The sequence below is a fragment of the Capsicum annuum genome, chromosome 7, assembly GCF_002878395.1.
Source record: "Capsicum annuum cultivar UCD-10X-F1 chromosome 7, UCD10Xv1.1, whole genome shotgun sequence".
NCBI lineage: Eukaryota > Viridiplantae > Streptophyta > Magnoliopsida > Solanales > Solanaceae > Capsicum > Capsicum annuum.
Genome location: NC_061117.1, coordinates 127258047 through 127281468, shown reverse-complemented (window position 1 = coordinate 127281468; position 23422 = coordinate 127258047). Strand labels below are relative to the sequence as shown.

The following is a 23422-nucleotide window of genomic DNA, read 5'->3' as shown; positions in this document are numbered from 1 at the left end:
TTTTTTTTTTTTTTTTATTTTCTCTAAAATTTTATATAACTTATTACCTTAAGTATTTATAAGAGTAGTTAGGTATTTGTGGTATATAGCTTATTCTAGACATATAATTTTCACCAAAAGCTTTTTCTAAGATAATTTTTCTTATATCTACTACTTCTATATTTCTAAGTGCATATAAAATAAGTATCTTGAATTTATCTACCATCACATCAGATATATTATCATTCATTTTCATAAATTTGCTTTTTTCAAAATATTCCCTTCAACCATGTACACAACAAAATATGGTCATATTGGCTTACTATATACTAGATTATTCTTAAATAATATATTCTTCCGTCACTATTAACATGGTAATCCGGATACTTTTTCCCTTAAACAGCGCCTCTACTCTGGTTACTCCCCGCCATGGCTTCTTGCCTCAATGGTTTCACCTTTAGGATGGCATAGTCCTTAGGGATATTTCTCCGTTTCCTCTTTGTTAATAAACTTCTTAACATATTATTCTTCGAATAATTCTACTATAAAGTAACTAATATGAATTTATTTTATCATATCATGATTGTTGGGAATTATGAAATTAGCTATTCATAATTATAAATAGATATACCTGTTCCGGTAGCTTTGATGTTTCTGAGTTTTGTTGTTCCTGTTGTTCCATAGCTTTTTCCATTGGAGTATATTTATCTAATTAGCTGAGTAATTTTTCGTATTTCTTCTATGGTTTGTTGTTTTATTTTATCTATTTCCTTTTTTTCTGTCTATCTCTTCGTTTTCTCTTTCTATTCTTACCATGACTGTCAACTTATCTTCTAATTTTAATTCTTCTTTTTCTAACATTAAATATAAATGTTCAGCTATTTTCTTATATCGTCTTCCTAAATTAGAGAATACTATTTTTATTTTTAATCCTTCGTGATTTTCATATGTTTTTTCATCTATTATAAATTCTTCTTTGTTCATTTTATTTAAATGTATAGGTTATGTTGATATATATATATATATATATATATATATATATATATATATATATATATATATATATATATATATATTCTAGACTATCTATTATTGATTCTAAATTTGATATTTCTTCTTTTTGTGCATTTATTGAGTTTTTACTAACTCCGGCGATTATGTTATACTGTAATTTTTTTATCCTTATTTTTAATTCTTTACGTTTTGCAGATATTATTTGTTTTAATTCTTTACAAAAATAATTACAAAAATAAATTTAAAATATATAATCCAAAGGATGAATATAATAAATGGACACCAAAACTAATAATTAATTACAAATTTTCAGATTTAGATTGTGTAATAGACATAAATAAAATAATACAACTATGGGTAGGATACATGTCAAAATAATTATTAGATAATAAAATAGATACAACAAATACACCAGAATATATAGAAAAGATATTAATAGAAACAGTAAAATTATGGCTTTTAAACCTAGCCGAAGTAAGTAAAAAAGTACTAAGATCTGATAATAAAACAAAAGGAACATCAATACCTACTAAAATACTACCAACAGAAATATTAAAAAAATATGAAATAGCTATAAGAGAAGAATTTAATAGTATAACAACAGAAAAAGAAGAGCAAAATAAAGAGAAGATACAAATAAGAATTTAATGTTAAAATTAGCAATATGTAATATGTGCTATATAGATGAGTATACCTGCGCATTTAAAGAATATTATCTGTAACATATAATAAAGAAAGATTATTCATAAAAAGAACTTTAACATGATAAGAAAATATATGTACTTGTAAAAATAATAGTAGAAGGATATTATAATAGGTATTATACATCTATGATAGATACAGGAGCAGAAGCAAACTTATGTAGACACAACTGTTTACCAGAAAGTAAATGGGATAAATTAAAAACACCAATAGCAGTCAAAGGATTTAATAATGAAGAAAACTTAATTACATATAAAGCTAAAAATGTAAAAATACAGATATGGGATAAAATAATAACAATAGAAGAAATCTATAATTATGAACTAACATCAAAAGATATGCTTTTAGGAATGACATTTTTAGATAAATTATACCCACATATAATAACTAAAACAGATTGGTGGTTTACAACACTATGTAAACAAAAACCAGGGGCAAAAACAATTATTAATAAAATAAGAAAGAAAACTGATTGGATAGAAGGAAGTGAAAAAATTACACAAAAGATAGAAAATATAAAAAATACAGAAGACACAGTAGAATTAGTTGTATTTTCGATAAGTAAAATTGAAGTAACTATATTTTCAATAGATAAGGTAGAAATAATAAAGAAAAAATTAAGACAATTATATAGTGAAGATCCATTAAAAAGATGGGAACAACATAAACTACTATAAAAATTGAATTAATAGATAAAAATAGCATAATAACTCAAAAACCATTAACATATAATTTTGACAATTTAAAAGAATTTAAAATGCATATAGATGAATTATTAGAAAAATAGTATATACAAAAAAGCAATAGTAAACACAATAGTCTGGCATTTATAGTAAATAAACATAGTGAACAAAAAAGAGGAAAAAAGTAGAATGGTTATTGATTATAGAAACCTATATACAAAAACTATGACATATAATTATCCAATACCAAATAAGATATTAAAAATAAGAAAAATACAAGGATATAATTATTTTAGTAAATTTGATTGTAAATCAGGATTTTACCCCTTAAAGTTAGATCAAAATTCTGAGGAATTAACCGCATTTACGGTACCACAAGAATTTTATGAATTGAACGTATTACCATTTAGATATAAAAATGCACCAGGTAGATATCAACATTTTATGGATATTTATTTTAAACAATTACCTAATTGTATAGTCTACATAGATGATATACTACTATATACAAAAACTAAAGAGAAACATTTAAAATTATTAGAACAATTTACAGATATAATAGAAAAATTGAGAATAAGTTTAAGTGAAAAGAAAGCCGAAATTATGAAAAACCAGATAGAGTTTTTAGAAATACAAATAGATAAAAGTGGAGTAAAAATGCAACAACATATAGTACAAAAAATAATAAATTCAAAAGAAGAATTAGATAAAAAAGAAATTACAATCATTTTTAGGATTAGTAAACCAAGTAAGAGAATATATACCAAAATTAGCAGAAAACCTAAAGCCTTTACATAAAAATTAAAAAAGAACGTAGAATATAATTACAACGAAGAAGATAAAATATAAGTCTAGAAAATAAAAATACTTTGTAAAAAATTACCAAAATTATAATTTTCAGACGAAAATAAAAAATTTATATATATAGTAGAAGCAGATGCTAGTGAATATAGTTATGGAGGAGTACTTAAATATAGATATGAAGAAGAAATATTAGAACATCATTTTAGATACTACTCAGGTACGTTTAATGAAACAGAAATAAAATGGAAAATAAATATAAAAGAATTATGTTCATTATATAAATGTTAATTAGCATTTGAGCCATATATTGTATATAACAAAATTTATTATACGGACAGATAATACATAGGTACGTTGGTGGTTAACAAAGAAAATACAAAATTCAGTTACAACGAAAGAGATTTGGAGACTAGTATTAAATATATTAAATTTTACATTTACGATTGAAGTAATTAGTACTAAGAAAAATTTTACTGCAGATTACATATCAAGACAAAGCTACACAAACTGATATAGTAGTTTATGATGCTTTAGAAAAGATACTCAAAACCCTAACTACATTTTCAATGAAAGTGGACAGTATGGGTAATGAAATAGAAAAACTAAAGACTAATGAAGTTAAATTGAAGTCTGAAGCTACAAATCAGCTAACTCAACAGTGTGCAGAGCTATATTGATAGGAAGACATTAAAATTCCAGAGCTAAAAGGAGATGTTGGGACACTCCATAAAACCCATAACGTTTATCAATCTACAATTGCAGGTACAAGCAAAGGAGTTAGTGGACAAAGATACCAAAACATGAACATGAATATGATATTTGAAAAACCATTTATACCAAAAGCACAAAAAGACCCTTTGTACATACCCCCACAAATTACCACATATCGAGATAGTTTGAACCAAGATAAAAAAACTTATAACCATATAGCCCGAGGATATATAGAAAATATCTACAAAGTACAAACTTTTCTAAACCATAAACCCAGAGTTAAAAATATCCAAGAACCAAACACAAACTGCATAACCCAAAAATTACAAGGTTACAACAAGCTAATCGCACTACCCAAAACCAATCCAAGCTTAATAAAAACATGTTTCGACTATGGATTATTAAATACCATATATACCCAAGATGGAGAAGAACTAACAGTTATAGAAGAATTACATAAAGTATTCACCACCTATAAAAGAGTAACCAAAGGAAATCTATTTTATATAAAGTTTTATACTGCACCAGCAGAGATATTATACGACGAGATCAAACCAATTATACAAATTGTAAAAATAGGATTAACCAGAGATATTATTATACCGAAAGATATTGTGCAGCAGCCAGAGATACCCAAAATCGAGATACCTGATTTTTACGCAAATAAATGACTTATTGGAATAGCTACAATTATTCAAGAATTAGCAAATAATTATATCAATGGAAACCCAATATGGAGCTATTATTCAAGAGATCATCAAATGATTTATTCAAATTCAAGAAAACTATGACAAACAGATATGGAAGATGTTAGGCAATGGATAATGACGTTACTTAACCCAGAAAAACAATCTACTGCAAGAGCAATTAGGAAGGGATTTATTTCAGATGGATTATTAATAAGATATTGCAAGATAATTGGACACAAATATCCAGACCATCAATGTTTGAGATGTAATGGAGAAGATAATATTATCCCGGAAGTTCGGCTAGAATAAAAAATCAACAAAAAAGATAAGGACGCCAGCTAGAAGATAAAAATCAACGGAGCAATAATGGAAGAGAAAGAAGAAAAAATAGTAAAAGTTATGAAAGAAAATGTCATGTGAATAGTTTCCTTGACTTTAGATACGTAAATTATTATAACATTTACTAGTTTTTGATAACTTTTTGACTTTCCTATGGCAAAGTGCCATTATTGTATAGCTTTAGTCTTTATTAATTTTGTCTTTTTGTAGAATAGTCTTAAGATTTTTTTTGTAAAGTCTTTTGCAAATAGGACAAGTGTAAAGTAGAAAATAGTTTACATGTAAAACGTGTAAATTAGGAATAGTAGTAGGAATAGTTTCTTTTTTCTCTTATAAATATGTAAGCCATTCGGTAAGATAAAGGCAAGACTTTCATGTGTTGAAAGCAAGCCTCCTCCTTTGTAAACAAACTTTTGAATATTTAATAAAAAACAGATGTATTTCCAAGGAAAGGCTATGGATAAACAAAGACCAGAATTATCAAACCTACCAGAACAAGTATATTTATTTACGATTATGAATAGCTAAATTCATAAATTTCTGACAATCACGATATGATAAAATAAGTTCATGTTAGTTACTTTATAGTAGAATTATTTGAAAAATAGCATGTTAAGAAGTTTATTAGCAAAGTGGAAAAGGAGAAAAATCCCTAAGAACTATGCCATCCTAAAGGTGAAACCGGTAAGGCAAGAAAGCTGTGGTGGGGAGTAGCCAGAGTAGAGGTGCTGTTTAAGGGAAAAGTATCTAGATTACCATGCTAATAGTGACCGAAGAACATGTTGTTTAAGAATAATCTAGTATATAGTAATCTACAATGATCATATTTTGTTATGTGTATAATTGAAGGGAATATTTTAAAAATAGCATCATATGAAAAAGCATGCCTACCTATTTATCAGATAGAATGATAGATAAATTTAAAATACTTATTTTGTATGTACTTAAAGATATAGAAATAGTAGATATAAGAAAAATTATATACGAAGAGGTATTTTATTTTAATGAAGATTTATTAAGTTCTATAGAAAACTTACACCTATATAATGAAAGCTAGTGCTCATATTTAGATAGTTGTTACTCAGATGGATATTATACAGATTAGAAATGTTAGAATATATTAGAAAAATTAAAGAAAACCAAAGTGACCTATGAGTTGAAAGTTAATTAAATATAGTTATGATAAAACCTTTCCATAATAAGAAACTAACCTGGGGGTTTGGGCTGTAGGTGACAAAAGAGTTTTAAAATGAGATATAGGGGACACAAGTCTTAATAATTGAGTGGAGGTGACAATTACTTTATTATGGATTAAGAAAGTTGGGTAAGTTTGAGAATAACCTAGAAGTTTTTAAAATTTACATTTTAATCCAAATGTTTACCTAATATAATGGGAAATGGAGAGAAAAGGTGTCTTTTCTCTCTCTTCTCATCCATTATTTTTTTCTCTCTCTTAGCGATTTTTGTTATTCATTGTTGTTGCTGCTTTATTCATCAGCTTTTGCTTTATTATCATCATATTCTACTTCATTATCATCTTCATCTTCTTCTTGTCAATCATTGTTGTTATTGTTGTTACCGCTACTATTTCTATTTAACCAATTTCTTAGGTTAAATTTTATTTCGTACATTACTTTCCACTTTGACATTACTTCATAGGAGACTTTGGTAAGTCAAATTATGATTTTTAGTTGAATTTGTCATTTGGGTAGCTACTATTGTGTTTTTTTTCCAACAACGGATAGAACCTGATCATGAATCCAACATAAAAGTCATCTGTTTAAAACAGATAAATCATCTGTTGCGACAAATGAGATATCTATTTCAACGAAAGACTGATATGTTGGATTCATGTTTATGTCTTTGTAGGCCGTAACATGAATTGAACGGATGGTTCATCTGTTGCAACATATGACCCATCTACTGTAATAGATTAATTATTTGGTGCAACGTGATAAATATCTGTTGTAACAGATTAATAGCCTATTGCAACAGAACCTGAACTCGATTCCAACAGATGTGTTGTCTGTTGCAACAGGGTAAATATTTGTTGCAACAGATTTTTAACCTATTGAAACAGAACTTGAACTCAATTCCAACAAACGATAAATATCTGTTGCAACATATTAGTAACCTATTGCGATAAAACCTGACCTCAATTCCAATAGATCATCATCTATTGTAACTGGTAAGTTATTTATCATAACAAGTTAATTATCTATTGCAACATATCACTCATCTATTAGAATCAACTTCAAAGGTAATTTAGTACTGTAACGATATGTATCCTAATAGGCGTTTCATCTGTTGCAACAGATATATAGTCTATTTCAACATATGATTCACTTATTACAACAGATGACTCATCTGTTGAGATCAGCTTCAGAAGCATAATATGAATTCCAACAGGTAAGTAATCTATTACAACTGATCACTTACTTATTGCAACAGATTACACATCTGTTGAGATTCATTTACGGCACTATGAAATCACTATTACCTTTTTCTAACAAATGACTTTATTTAGGTACCACTAGTAGAGGGATCAATTACAATAAGAGTGGATTATCATGGTCAATGGATCGAGAAGAGTAATCGATATGTATGACATTGGAAGGAGGGTGAAATGCTAGAGATGATAGCTATGACAGTCCAAAGTGATATTTCTTATGATGATTTTGGGAACTTAATCATGAATTGTCAACTGATAGAACTCGTCATCAGCTACATGCACAACTTCTTTGAAAATCAGAGGGTACTGTCTTTCAAAATAACCGATCAGGTTCGGTTGCATAATAATCTTAGTGATTCATCCAGGCTAGTGTTAAGGGTGTACGTAGTTGAAAAGACAAGAGAGAATGAGAAACAGAACCTAGAAGAAGAACAACAACAACAATAAGAAATCTTTGATGATAGGTTGGATGATCTAGACATGAATATTCAAGATGATGATTAAACACCTATGCCCGTTGATATGACCAATACTATGGGTAGTTCTTCTCAATCGACACTGTCTGGAAATCTTCAAGACGACGAGACCGACTTTTTTATTGGAATGCCATTCAAGGACAAGAATGAACTATCTACCACTTTGTTTATTTCTTGCTTGAAAAAAGATTTCAGAATAAAAAAGGTGATTAATTCGAGCAGTGTCTTTTGCTTCAAATATGCTAATCCGAACTGCAAGTGGTGGTTGAGAGCAATGAAGTACGCAAGTTCTGACAGATTCACCATTCATAAAAATGAAAAGTATCACACATATGGTTCGAAGTATATCTTGGGCCAAAAGCCTCACACCACGACAAAGGTCCTCAGTGAATATTTTAGGAGTAGTTTCCCCGATGGCAAAGGCCCTTCAACAAGGGTTATGGCCAATCAACTCCTTATAAAATTGAGTGTCCTAATCAGTTATTGGAAGATATACACGGCCATAGAAATTGCCAAGGACTTGGTTAGGGGGACATACGAGCATGGGTATGCAGTCCTGGATGCCTACCGTTACATGATTGAGTACACAAATCTCAAAAATAAGATGACATTGCATCTTGATGAAAATGGAAGGTTCAAGGACTTTTTTGTATCCTATGGTGCATGGATTCAAGGTTTACGACATTTGAGAAAAGGCATAGACGTCGATGGTACCTTCTTGAGTAGTAGGTATAATGGAGTTCTGCTAGCGACGGTGGCACAGGATGTGGAGAATCACATCTTTCCTATTACTTTTTGTGTAGCAGATAAGGAATGTGATACCTTTTATGATTTTTTTAGAACAACTGCGAAGCTGGTTGAAGTTATTGAAGAGTTGTGTTTTGTTTCGGATAGCCATCCAAGTATTTCAAAGATGGGTTCACTTTTCTTCACTTCATCTTACTTTGGTTGTTGCATCAGGCATCTTGGAGAGAACATCCGGATCAACTATTACAACGAAAGGGTCATGACCCTTTTTTATAGAGTAGCAAAAGCATATAGTAGAGAGGAGTTTTTAGACCATTTCAATTAAATAACTGATGTGAATCCCAAGGTAGAAAAACTTCTCGTACATTTCGGTTTTGAGAGATGGAGTCAGGCATTCTTTCCAGTAGATTGGTACATTCTTATGAATTTAATGTCTTATTTGAGTTACAAGTTTAGTATGATGTTGTACTAAGTGATTCTTTTATATAGGTACAATATTAGGACATCAAACATAGATGAATCGGTGAATTCATTATTTGGAGATGAAAGAAAATTTCCTATCAAGGCTCTATTTGAAATAATAAATAAGAAGTATGGCCGATTTTTTAACGAAAGGCGTGTGTAGTTCAAGGGCCCAAAAAGAACCACATTTGTTATAGAAATAAAAAAAATAATATCAATGAATATCAGTTTAGGAAATAGTCTATTATCTCATAAAATAGCAGATTATAAATTCAATATCACCGGTCATGGTGATGTTGCCACGGTCGATCTTCAAATAAGATCTTGTGCGTGTAGAGTTTTTGACTTGGGAAAAATACCTTGTCCACATGCTATGGCAACGGTTTGAGCTCAATACGATCAAAAATATGAAACTAAAGTTTATGGGCACTCCTCTTAATATTATTCGATGGAAAAATATGTTATGGAATATAGTGGGCATATTACTCTGGTGTCTCTTGAAGAATCTTGGATTGTTCCTACAGAGCTTATGGAGAGATTAGTACCTCCTCCATATATTGACCCAAGCACTATCAAATCAAAAAGAAATCTATATAAGAGGAGGCATGGAGCTGGAGAATCATTTCATCAAGAAGAAATAAGTTCTTTGTCTGTAAGCGTACTGGCCACAAAAGAACTACATGCCCAGATCATAATCCACCACGATCGTTGTAATTGCAAAAACTTGTGTTGTTACTTGTTGTGGACTTTTATACATTTAAATCATTATTGTGGATATAATGTTATCATTTATTATATATAAAATATCTTTTTAATAACTTGTGCATCAATAAAAAAAGTCAAAATATGAACTAAATAATAAAACAGACCATAATTATTTTTAACAAATTACCCATCTGTGGCAACAGATGGACATTAGCTGAAAAAACACAACATAGTTCCATCAAACTGAAATGTTTTCCTCCAAAAGATGATAAATCTGTCGCAACAGATGGGTAATCTATTGACAGAAACCCAAGCGATGACCAATTTGTTCCAACACATGGTCCATCTGTTGAAAGAACTCAAAAGCCAAAATTGCTATTGCTACTGGATTAAAAATTGCTCCTTACCTCCGATGGTCGACATGTTAACATATATGTTTAGAAGAAGAAATAGACAAAATGAAAATTGAATAAGAATTAAAAAGCCAAAGTTGACTAAAAATAAAATTTTCATTAAACAAAAAATAAAATATATTAGGTATAGATCCGATATAGAAAAATTAAAATACTACGCTAAAAGAAAAAATACATTCTAATTATTATTAGTATAATCATCATCATTAATGATAGTTAACCAATAAAATAGCAGCAGCAGGGCCCTCATCAGCCTCTGTATCTCTCTGAACATCATCGCTCTAACGGTGACCAACTCCCTCTGTAGGTCATTAACCTGCCTCTGAAGTTCCCACACTGTATCACGTAGAACAACAATGTCCCAAACAAGATCAACTATATATAGAACATGTATGAATGGTCAAATGTAATAAAAGAGTTCAAAATGTAATATAACGTATATGACCAACTGGTAAATTTACACTAGAAAAAAACTTACCTCAATGAAAAAGAAATATTCTCTTTGAAGAGAAATGGTTGAAGATGTCAGACGAAAAGAAAAAATGCCAAAAATAAATAAAGTTGAGTACAATGAAGATTAAGGAGGGACCTATTTATAGAGGATTGAATATGTATGTGTCAGGCCAAAAAGCACAACTATTCAGCTCCATTATAAATTACATTCAAAGTGATGACATTTTTTTTCTATGAAAAGTCACGACTTTTTATTTTACATTAATACTTCTTACCTTTTCAAAATGGTTTGAGACTCGATAGCAGCCCTTATTATTGAGTTGTTCCAACAGATCATCCATCTGTCGTAATAAATTTAGTATCTATTGCAACAAATGGTCTGTCAAAATAGATTTACCATCTATTGTAATAGATGGTTTGTATGTGCAACCTATGAGACATCTGATGCAACATATATATTATCTGTTGCGACAGATGGACCATCTGTTGGAGAAGATGTTTTGATTTCTTCTAACAGCTGATTTATCAGTTTTAATAGATGAAGAATTTGGTTCATCAGCTGTTTTAAATGTGTTAGATAAAATGTCATGACTCTTCATCTCTTTTTTAACAATCCCTCCATTTCGTATTAGCTGGCCCCTATGGACTTGGCACACCAATTAAGAAAAATATTAATTAGGTGCTTATTTTACCAAATTGGCCTTATTAATTATGCTTTGAAAGTAAACATATGAATATTATACTTTATGTAGTCATTTAATACTAGGGATAATCTTGGAAGAATATAATAAAATTCTCTTGATTTTATAAATAGGACAACTAAATTGAAATAAACATTTTTAGCAAGAAGGCCAACTAATATGAAATGGAGGGAGTAGTCATCACATGCAGGCAGATGAATAAACACTGTCTAGTCTATCACAACAGACTTACCATATGTTGCAATATATGGATTATCTATTGTGTCAGATGGACCATTTATTGGAGGAGATGTTTTGATTTCTTCTAGCAGTTGATTCATCAGTTGCAACAGATGGAGAATTTGGTTCATCAGTTATTTTGAATGTGTTAAGATAAAAAGTCACAACTCTTTACACCTCTTTTTTAATATACATCACATGCATGCAGATGAATAAACAACATTGTTTGACATGTCTTGAAATGGTAGGAATAATAAGGTGTATGTAATGGATCAACTTTTATGCATGGGAGTTATGTATTATTGATCAGGCTATCGTGACAGACACACATAAAGTGCAATGATTTTATGAATGTAGTATTTTTAATGATTAGACACTGATCCTTCAAACAAGATCCTGCATTGTTGTAACGCCCCGATTTTTTGAACCGAACGCTACACGGTGCTCATGACCCCGAAGGACCACAAGATAACCCATGACTAATATCTGTACCTGTAAACTGCATAATATCTCATAAAATATACGAAAATATAAACTGTAAGGCCATAAGGTTCAATACTAATACATATTTGAAAAATATAGTATATCAATACCAAAAAGGAACATAAATACAAAAGTCTAAACATCTAATCTGACATCTAGTCCGAAAGCCTCTAACTGAACTGAATAAGGAGTTGATGGGACATATCCCCAACTAACTCCAACTACTGAAATAATGTAAAAATTGAAATAGAAATGAAATCATCATGTCCTCGAAGGATGAGGACTCGCGTCTAACTCTGACTGCTGATCCTCGAATCTACTGCTGATTTGGAGCTCATGCCTCTGAACCTATGGTGTGACATAAGAAAAAACACCATAGCGTAAATGCATTAGTACGTCTGAATGTAATAAGTATACGAGTGAGGTAGGCTAAATGCAAAGGTTTATATGCATGGACAATACTAACTGATATGAACGTGAGAGTACATACAAGCATACGTAACTGTAACTGAACTCGTGGAGATACGAAATACTGAGTCTGAATACTGACAACATGAGTGTACTAATAATGAGATTCTGAAAGATTGAGTTTACTGATATTGATATGTAAATCAATAATAAGTGATGGATCAGATACTGTATTACTGATATACTAAGAGGCTGATATTTCACTACTGATAAATGAATGATTTTTTTGACAGTTTGAATTATAAAGAACTGGTCTGATTGACTGTATCTGATAGTCATGAAGCTGAGTACTGATAGCATGAGTTCTGATAACTATTGTGATTGATAGTATAAGTGACTATATCTCACAGTCCATAAATTTAAAGAAAATTATCTGAGTTCCATTCTATTTCTGAGTTGACTGTATCTGACAGCCCTGATATAAAGAAATTTGAAGAGCTATCTAAGTTCTTTACTGAGACTAGGTAGCTATAGCGGACAATCCTGAAATCTGTAACTAAAACTATGGGAAGTAGTTATCTAACCGACATGCCCCAAATATGGTATAATAGCTAAGCTGGGGTCCAATATCTGCCCCGACTGGAGAGGTGTCAATACCACGTCACTGGTAAGGACAGCTGTGAGAACCCTATACTGGCAGGTACTCAATGAGAATAATGGGAACCCTAAAATGACGGGTTAAGCCACCTCATCAACCCTAATCAGATGGGTTAAGATGTCTCAACCTACGCTGGCTATGTAGTTCTGGAACACAAGGATGACTACTAAGAATCACATCCTGAACTGGCGGGTGAGTTCCCATCTTTGGGTTCACTCGGTGCTAACTTCTACTCCCATCTAAAGGACACTGAACTAAATAACTAAGATGAACTGAATAATTGAACTAAACTGATTAGCTGAACTGATACTGATTAACTAGACTGATAGTAGTGGTATTGTTTAGCAGAGCTAAACCAAGTTTACTGGATTCCAATGACTAACGGAATGTACTGAGTTCTGAGGACTGGTTGAGAGTACTGAAGTTACTGATATTGACTATGAATACTGAGGTTGCTAAGGTTACTGAGCACTGAGATTACTGAGATTACTGGACTACTGAGATTACTGGGATTTCTAAGTTTTCCTGAGTCACATGACTGACTGAATTCTATAGATCATGGCTTGACTGAGAGTATCGTGAAAACATGACATGGCTCTAGGCACACAACTATATATTTTGGGTACAAGTACACCCAGGACTCGATGGAAGAAAACTGGCACAACTTGAATTTCTTGAGTACACGACCATCAATAAAAATCCATAATACATGAGTGGGGGATTTCATGAAGTACATGGTCATCATAATATCTATCATGAATAGGAATGCTTATAATCAAGTTATAAATCTGATATTCTAATATCATGGGCATTCTGACAACATATACTATTCATAGCAATCGCATGGAAACCATTCAAGCGTAAGAGAACGGCAACATGTAACGTTTAGTTCATATTGTAATGATTTAGGGATATTATACTTCATGTATTTATTAAACATCTCAAACATGGTAGGGAAAGCATGGATATATTTTGTGTACATAATTTATATCTCCATTATCATACATGTTTTATACCACAACGATAACAACACATAATTTGCATGGAAATTCATATTGGAGTGTATGATTAACATGAACTTATTATTTAGATATCATGAAATCATGTAAATATGAAGTTCTAACATACTAGGCATTTTATCGAACACCTTGCATGCATTCTTTAAGGCATAGGTGGATTTCATACTTGCATTCTATCAATCCATCTAAATGTCATGTTTTTCAACTAACAACATAACTTTCATGAGATATACAGTCACAATACTATTATATAGCAAAACAAACAAGCGTCAAAATGGGTATGATCATATCACCATAATCAACCAAGATTTTGTATTTTAAAGATTGATTCTTGAACTCCACGGAAAAAAGGAATCCATGTATGAACACTATGCATACCTTGGAGGGAGGTTCTTGATGATTGATGGAGGAATTTCCTTGAAATTGGATCTTCAAGCTTAATTATGTAACCCTAGTTGTGTTTCTCTTTTAGTGCTCTTAGATGATAAGCTTTGAGATGTTAATAGGGTTGTAATATGTTTAGAAGCTATATATTTCATAGGGTTAAGTTTTAGGGACGTGTAAGGAGTGTTAAAAGACTTAATTACCCTTAAAATAACTCAAAACAGAGTGTTTTTGGCACCTGGAACTGACTTAGGTGGCGCCCAAGTGAATGCCTAAGCTAGGTTGGGCGGCGCCTAACCAATCGCCTATGTTTGGGTTGGGCAGCGCCTAACCAATCGCCTATCCTTACTGTCTCTCACGAAAAAGGGCATAACTTTTTGCTCGGGTATTGGATTAAGGCAAAATTGGTATCGTTGGAAAGCTAATTTGATTCTCTACAATTTGGTGGGTCTAAATCAGCCAAAATACCACATTAACATCTAGTTATACTCGTTCAAAGTTACCACCCTTACAAAATCGAACACTAAAACTTGATGGATTCAAAAACTCTTAGCTTGTATTACCTTAAGTGACTCATATGAACATGCTTAATGTATAATAAGCTATATTATCTCTAGGATACTTATTGTAAGTCATGCACTAAAATGCTACTCACTGGATATTAGGTTTCATACGTAGGAAAAATGGTTCATCTCCTAGCTTAGAAACATACGGGGTATTACAATATCCTCCCCCTTGGGAACATTCATCCTCGAATGAAAATTAAATGAAGCGAGATACATGATAATATGAAGTACGTATAAGACATACACTACTGAAACATGGTTTCATGACTGGCATGACTGAAAGTTGAGCACAACATACTGAACATGCATATCTGATGCATGGGAAGCTGATTCATGAATATAAGACTGAGGATTCTAATAAAGTAAGTTTTCTCAAAATAAGAATGCATATTTGATGCACAACTGAAAGGCTGAATCGATGCATATCTGATCCATGATTATATGACTGACATAATACATGAATGCATGACTGAAAGTACTAATGAGTTGATCACACATATCTGATGCGTGAATTCATGACTAAACTTACTCACGAACATACAATGGTAAAGGTATCAAGTTTGAACTGAAAACTAAGCATGGAATTGAATACCAAGTTTGGCACTGAAATATAAACATGAGAATGAGTAAGTTTAAGGAAAACTGTTACCTTGAACTGATAATACTGATAAGCTTGAGATTAATTACTCCATATGCATGATCAGAAACATGAGAACATAACTAAGTCTGGGACGTGGTAGATATACTGAATATCATGATCTGAACTGAATCTTGAAAACATGGCATACGACTGAAGTTGGAGTTTGAGGGTCAACTTATGAGTACCTCTTCTCCAAACTGGATTCATCAAAAGAAAATAAAGCAGCATATTTATGTCATGAAATTTTGGGGGTATGATGTATCTCCCCCTTGGGACACTATGTCCCTCAAAGGATACTAACTTGGATGAACTATTGAGGGAAGTTGAGGCGATGCGCAAAACACCTAGGAACTGAGTCATGACTGAATAGCCTGGATCTGAAATTGAGACATGATACATAAACTGAGCTAAACACGAGTGCATAAGTACACTAAATTATCTGATTAACTAAATAACTGATAGCTGAATACTGGATTTGCAAAGCTAAAATGTACTTAGTCTGAATAGCTGGGCTAAGATTTTTGAGTTTTATGCATAGGAGATAAGGACTAACTGAGTAGAATGAGGTATCTGAGCATAGATTCATAAAGTCTGTATTATTTTTGAATGCGAGACTAAGCATATGACATAGCTCTGAGGTATTCTATAAACTGGGGTACTGAAACATTGATAACTGAGTACTGACAACCTGAATGCTATGGTTAAGCATGTCTGGAACTGAACTGTGTTTCAAATTTGGTTACTGTACTGAAGATGACATTATAACTAAGCCTATAGCTAGTACAGAAGTACTGAATTCAAGGACTGAACACTGATCACTGAGTGCTAGATACTTAAACTATAATTGAGTTGGCAACTGAGTTTTTGATGGCTACATGTTGGGGACTGACTTAAGTCAAGGATCTAAATGTACATTTACACTTTGTACTTTCCCAACTTCTAAATACAACCCCTTGCTAGATGTTTACTTGCACATTTATCATAACATTCAAGCCTATCTTCATAACTACACCCTCATGCAAAGTAAGCATGCAACAATATTCTCTTATCTAAACAACTGCTCATCACTACGCTATTATATAAGGAGAGCTAATTGGAGGAGTAAATCAGGAGGACCTGAAATATGAATAGATACAAACTAAACTTGACACATGACTGAAACTTGAGAAATAAAATATCAATCATTTGGATTTACCAATAAGGTCTGAACTGAGGATATACATGACATAGTCTAAATGTATCTGATCTGTAGGGGCATAGCATGAGTCATGGAAGCTAAGTATACTGGAAAGCATGATATGTGTATATGAGTCATGAGTTGCATGACCTGAGTCTAGAGTTTTCTGTACTCATGGGATATGATTCGAATACTGAGGGAGCTGGAACTAAACCCCTTATACTGGGAACTAAAGGCGCACATAATCCCATGGAAAGTGTGTGAAAGTAGATTGTTCTCATGGAACATGACTCGTACTGTGAAGTAAAAGGGACTCTTTATGCTGGAAATTGAATTCATTCATGATTCTAGTTCGTGACCATAGAGTTGGTATGCAATTCCTGAGTTGGTTTCGTGATAGCTAAAGTGAAAAACACTGCACTGAGATGAGAATGGGTCTGGAATTATCTTCCCTTACTGCTTTCTATACATACTGGCTCTACTACTGAAATCTGAGGGCCTAGCTTAGGTACTTGATTTACCATCACATACCTACATTATGTTCAACACCTGTCTGTCTTACTAAATATATCATCTAATTCTGTCTTACTACATTAAGTTTTTAGCTCGTACTATTCAAGCCTACTGATCTAATCCCCATGAATACATAATCTGATCAAATAGAATAATACTATCCCAACTCTACTACTACTAAACTTTTGGGTTCAATAATGAGTTCTTATGATCATGAATAAAATCTGTACGACCTTGGAATAATAATGAATTGATGTGATACTGTTTGAGTCTGTTGCTAATCTCATAACTGACCGTAGGGACTGTCTGAGAAAGCCCTGTCTATAGGACTTTGAACTTTACTATTTCTATTACCTTGAAAGTAAGGTAAAGTGAACATGAGGGGTGCATGATATGAATCTACATGGTTTTCTTAAAGAAACTTGCTATAGCATGATCTTGAGACATGAAAGAAGGGAAACTATTCCTAAAACATCTCATAGCCTCTTACACATAAGTGTGGTGCACAACACGCCCATGTACTAGACTCTACTTGATGCAGCTTTCATACTTCCTAGGACACTGTTGAACCTTAGGCTTTAATACTAAGTTTGTAACACCCTAATTTTCTGAACCGAAGCGCTACATGGTGCTCATGACCCCGAAGGACCACAAGCTAACCCATGACTGATATCTATACCTGTAAACTGCATAATATCTCATAAAATATGCAGAAACATGAACTTTAAGGCCATAAGGTTCAATACTAATACATATTTGAAAAATATGGTATATCAATACCAAAAAGAAACATAAATACTAAAGTCTGAACATCTAATCTGACATCTAGTTCGAAAGCCTCTAACTGAACTGAATAAGGAGTTAATGGGACATGTCCCAAACCAACTCCAACTACTAAAATAAAGTGAAAACTGAAATAAAAATGAAATCATCATGTCCTCGAAGGATAAGGACTTACGTCTAACTTTGACTACTGATCCTTGAATCTACTATTGATTTGGAGCTCATGCCTCTGAATGTATGGTGTAATATAAGAGAAAGCACCATAGCGCAAATGCGTCAGTACGTCTGAATGTACTGAGTATACAAATGAGGTAGGATAAATGCAAAGGGTTATATGCATGGAAAATACTGACTTATATGAACATGAGAGTACATACATGCATATGTAACTGTAACTGAATTCGTGGAGATACGAACTACTGAGTCTGAATACTGACAACATGAGTGTACTGATAATGAGATTCTGAAAAACTGAGCTTACTAATATTGATATGTAAATCACTAATAAGTGATGGATCTAATACTGTATTACTTATATTCTAAGAGACTAATATTTTATTACTAATAAATGAATGATTGTTTCTGACAGTTCAAATTATGAAGAACTGGTCTGATTAACTGTATCTGACAGTCCTGAAGCTGAGTACTGATAGCATTAGTTCTGATAATTGTTTTGATTGATAGCATAAGTGACTATATCTCACAGTCCATAAATCTGAAAGAAACTATCTGAGTTCCATTCTATTTCTGAGTTGACTATATCTGACAGCCCTGATATAATGAAATTTGAAGAGCTATCTGAGTTCTTTACTGAGACAAGGTAGCTATAGCTGACAGTCCTATAATCTGTAACTAAAACTATGGGAAGTAGTTATCTAACTGACATGCCCCAAATACCGTATAATAGCTAAGCTGGGGTCCAATATCTGCCCCAACTGGAGAGGTGTCAATACCGCGCCACTGGTAAGGACAGTTGTGAGAACCCTATACTGGAAGGTACTCAATGAGAATGGTGAGAACCCTAAACTGACAGGTTAAGCCACCTTATCAACCCTAATCTGATGGGTTAAGATGTCTCAACCTACGCTGGCTACGTAATTCTGGAACACAAGGATGACTACTAAGAATCACACCATGAACTGGCGGGAGAGTTCCCATCCTTGGGTTCACTCAGTGCTAACTTCTACCCCCATATGAAGGACACTGAACTAAATAACTAAGATGAACTGAATAACTAAACTAAACTGATACTAATTAACTGGACTGATAGTAGTGGTATTGTTTAGCAGAGCTAAACTAAGTTTACTGGATTCCAATGACTAGCGGAATGTACTGAGTTCTGAGGACTGGTTGAGAGTGCTGAAGTTACTGAGATTGACTATGAATACTGAGGTTACTGAGCGCTGAGATTACTGTGATTATTGGGCTACTGAGATTACTGAGATTTATGAGTTTTCCTGAGTCACATGACTGACTGAATTCTATAGATCATGGCTTGACTGAGAGTATCGTGAAAACATAACATGGCTCTAGGCACACAGCTATATTTTTTGGGTACAAGTACCCCCAGGACTCAATGGAAAGAAACTGACACAACTTGAATTTCTTGAGTACATGACCATCAATAAAAATCCATAATACATGAGTGGGGGATTTCATAAAGTACATGGTTATCATAATATCTATCATGAATAGGATTGCTTATAATCAAGTCATAAATCTTATATTCTAATATCATGGGCATTCTGACAACATATACTATTCATAGCAATTGCATGGAAACCATTCAAGCGTAAGAAAACGGCAACATGTAACGTTTAGTTCATATTGTAATGATTTAGGGATATTATACTTCATGTATTTATTCAACATCTCAAACATGGTATGGAAAGCATGGATATATTTTGTGTACATAATTTATATCTCCATTATCATACATGCTTATACCACAACAATAACAACACATAATTTGCATGGAAATTCATATTGGAGTGTATGACTAACATGAACTTGTTATTTAGATATCATGAAATCATGTAAATATGAAGTTCTAACATACTAGGCATTTTATCGAACACCTTGCATGCATTCTTTAAGGCATAGGTGGATTTCATACTTGCATTCTATTAATCCATCTAAATATCATGTTTTTCAACTAACAACATAACTTTCATGAGATATACAATCATAATACTATTATATAGCAAAACAAACAAGCATCAACATGGGTATGATCATATCACCACAATCAACTAAGCTTTTATATTTTAAAGATTGATTCTTGAACTCCACGGACAAAAGGAATTCGTGGATGAACACTATGCATACCTTGGAAGAGAGGTTCTTGATGATTGACGGAGGAATTTCCTTGAAATTGGATCTTCAAGCTTAATTATGCAACGCTAGTTGTTTTTCTCTTTTAGTGCTCTTAGATGATGAGCTTTGAGATGTTAATAGGGTTGTAATGTGTTTAGAAGCTATATATTTCGTAGGGTTAAGTTTAGGGACGTGTAAAGAGTGTTAAAAGACTTAATTACCCTTAAAATAACTCAAAATGGAGTGTTTTTGGCACCTGGAACTGACTTAGGTGGCGCCCAAGTGATTTCCTAAGCTAGGTTGGGCGGTGCCTAACCAATCGCCTATGTTTGGGTTGGGCGGCGACTAACCAATCGCCTATCCTTACTATCTCTCATGAAAACGAGCATAACTTTTCGCTCGGGTATTGGATTAAGGAGAAATTGGTATCGTTGGAAAGCTAATTCGATTCTCTACAATTTGGTAGGTCTAAATCAGCCAAAATACCATATTAACATCGAGTTATACTCATTCAAAGATGACCTTTGCAAAATCAAACACTAAAACTTGATGGATTCAAAAACTCTTAGCTTGTATTACCTTAAGTGACTCATATGAACACCTTAATGTATCATAAGCTATCTTATTGCTAGGATACTCATTGTAAGTCATGCACTAAAATGCTACTCACAGGATAGTAAGTTTCATACGTAGGAAAAATGGTTCGTCTCCTAGCTTAGAAATATACAGGGTATTACAATTGTATAGTTTAGTTTGATAGGTGCAAACTGATAAGGCCGAAGGGTTCTAAGATGGTGGTGTCGATACCCTATTATAATTTAATGATGGTTTATGCTTATGTTTTTGTGTCAAGTTTAGGGAAGGGTTCAAGTTTTTGGAAGCAGTGTAAATATCCAATTGTGATTGGACCGATTTTGATGGCGAAGCTTTGCAATACAGCAAACAACGATGGAACCAATAGAAATTCTGCTGGTCTAAATTTATATGGATGGATTGCTGGAGGAGACTTTTATATAGCAGATGGTGCTTGGGAGAATAACTGTGCAGGAAGGGGAGGTAGAGAAGGCCATATATCATCTCAAACCTTGTTTAAGAGGAAACACAGGGAAGCAAGTAAGGAACTTCTAGCGAATCTGGCTAATGAAATTGACATGAGAAACGAAAAAATTGGATGAGCTGCAAATGTGGAAGTGTATCCAAAATAAAATCTGTCAGTCGTTGAAGAAAAAGAAGAATGGACAACAGGACGGGAGCTGGACACTTTGCTTGAGAATGAAACTAGCGAGCATGGCCTCAATGAAGACTTTTACAAAGTGCAGGACTAGAACTCCAAGGAAAAAGATTCGCGAGAAGAGAAAATTGGTACAATTGTCGGTCAGAATAGAAACCTGAACCAACTCCTAAATTAAAAATAAGGAAAGCCAAAGCGTTAATTTCTGAAGTCTAACTTGCATGCCATACCTTCTGTTTGTGGATATGATTAGGTCAATGGCAGTATAAATAAAAAGGTCTGAAGTTGGGCCGAAATCCTATGCCTTGTTATTTCCACTACCTTTGACCTGGACAAAGCCATAAACAGGAGGCATAGGATGCAATTTTAACTTGAGAAATTGCCACCTTGGCTTGATGCCATATTTTTAATTCAGGAGTAGTTAGTTCATGTTTCAATTCTAACCGACAATCTTACCACCTTCTGTGCTCGCGAAGTTGCTTTCTTAGAGTTCTAGTCCTGCATTTTGTGGCTCTTCATTGAGGCCATGCTCACTAGTTGTAGTCTCTAGCAAAGTGACCAGCTCCAGTCCTCTTGATCATTCTTCTTTTTCTGCAATGACTGATGGACTTTCATTTTTGGATACACTTTCACATTCACAGCTCTTCCAGTTTTTTTCATTTTTCATGTCAATTTCATCAGCCAATTTCTCTACATTTTCCTTCCTACCCTGTGTTTCTTCTTAAACAAGGCCTAAGATGATATATGGCCTTCTCAACCTCCCCCTTCCCTCACAAGTATTCACCCAAACACCTTCTGTTGTATAATATTCTCCTCCAGCAACCTATCCATATAAATTTGGACCTAGGGAATTTCTATTAGTTCCATCATTATTTTTTATAGTGCGAGGCTTTGGAGGCTTTTCAAGAAGTCCATTGAGTCATTAAAACCGGTCCAATCACTATTGGATATTTACGCTGCCACCAAAAACTTGAACTCTTCCCAAAATATAACACAAAAACATTAGCATAAATGGTCATTAAATTGTAATAGGGTATTGACACCTCCTACTTGGTCCCTCAGCCTTACCAGCTCGAACCTAACAATCTTAACTATAAAATGTCATATCTTGTTTGAAGGATTAACGCCTAATAGGTACAGAACAAACATTCACAAAAGTATTGTACTAGATGTGTGTTTTCATGATAGGTTGATCAGTAATACATACTTCCCACATATGAAGTGGTTTCATCTGCAAGCAGCTTATTCCTCCAAATCTATCTTTACTCTAGCCTTTAATGTTGGTCGGGCGAAAGAGGATCCAGTTTTACTTCCTTTTATCTACAAACAAGAGAAATACATTTGATTTCAAACAAAAAAAGAACAAAAAGAACATTAAAAATAGTAACACAAAATTGAGTGAATCAATAGATGACTAAACTGATGCAATAGATTACCCATTTATTCATCCGATGAGGCAGCTGTTGCATTAGATGGATGACATATTACAACAGATGATTCATCTGTTGTAATAAATCAAACCAGCCTTGCTACTGGTTTGATTTTTTTCAAACAGTTTCTTCATCTGTATAAAAGGGTAACATAAAATTGAGTGAATCAATAGATGACAAATATGATACAACAGGTTACCCATCTGTTTAACCAATGAGGAATATGTTATAATAGATGGATGACATATTGCAACAGATGGATCAT

General features: G+C 32.9%; 1 pseudogene; it reads right to left on the bottom strand.

Moving 5' to 3' along the window:
• Nucleotides 1–23422, bottom strand: part of LOC107876639 — a 65122-nt pseudogene that overhangs the window by 34308 nt on the left and 7392 nt on the right.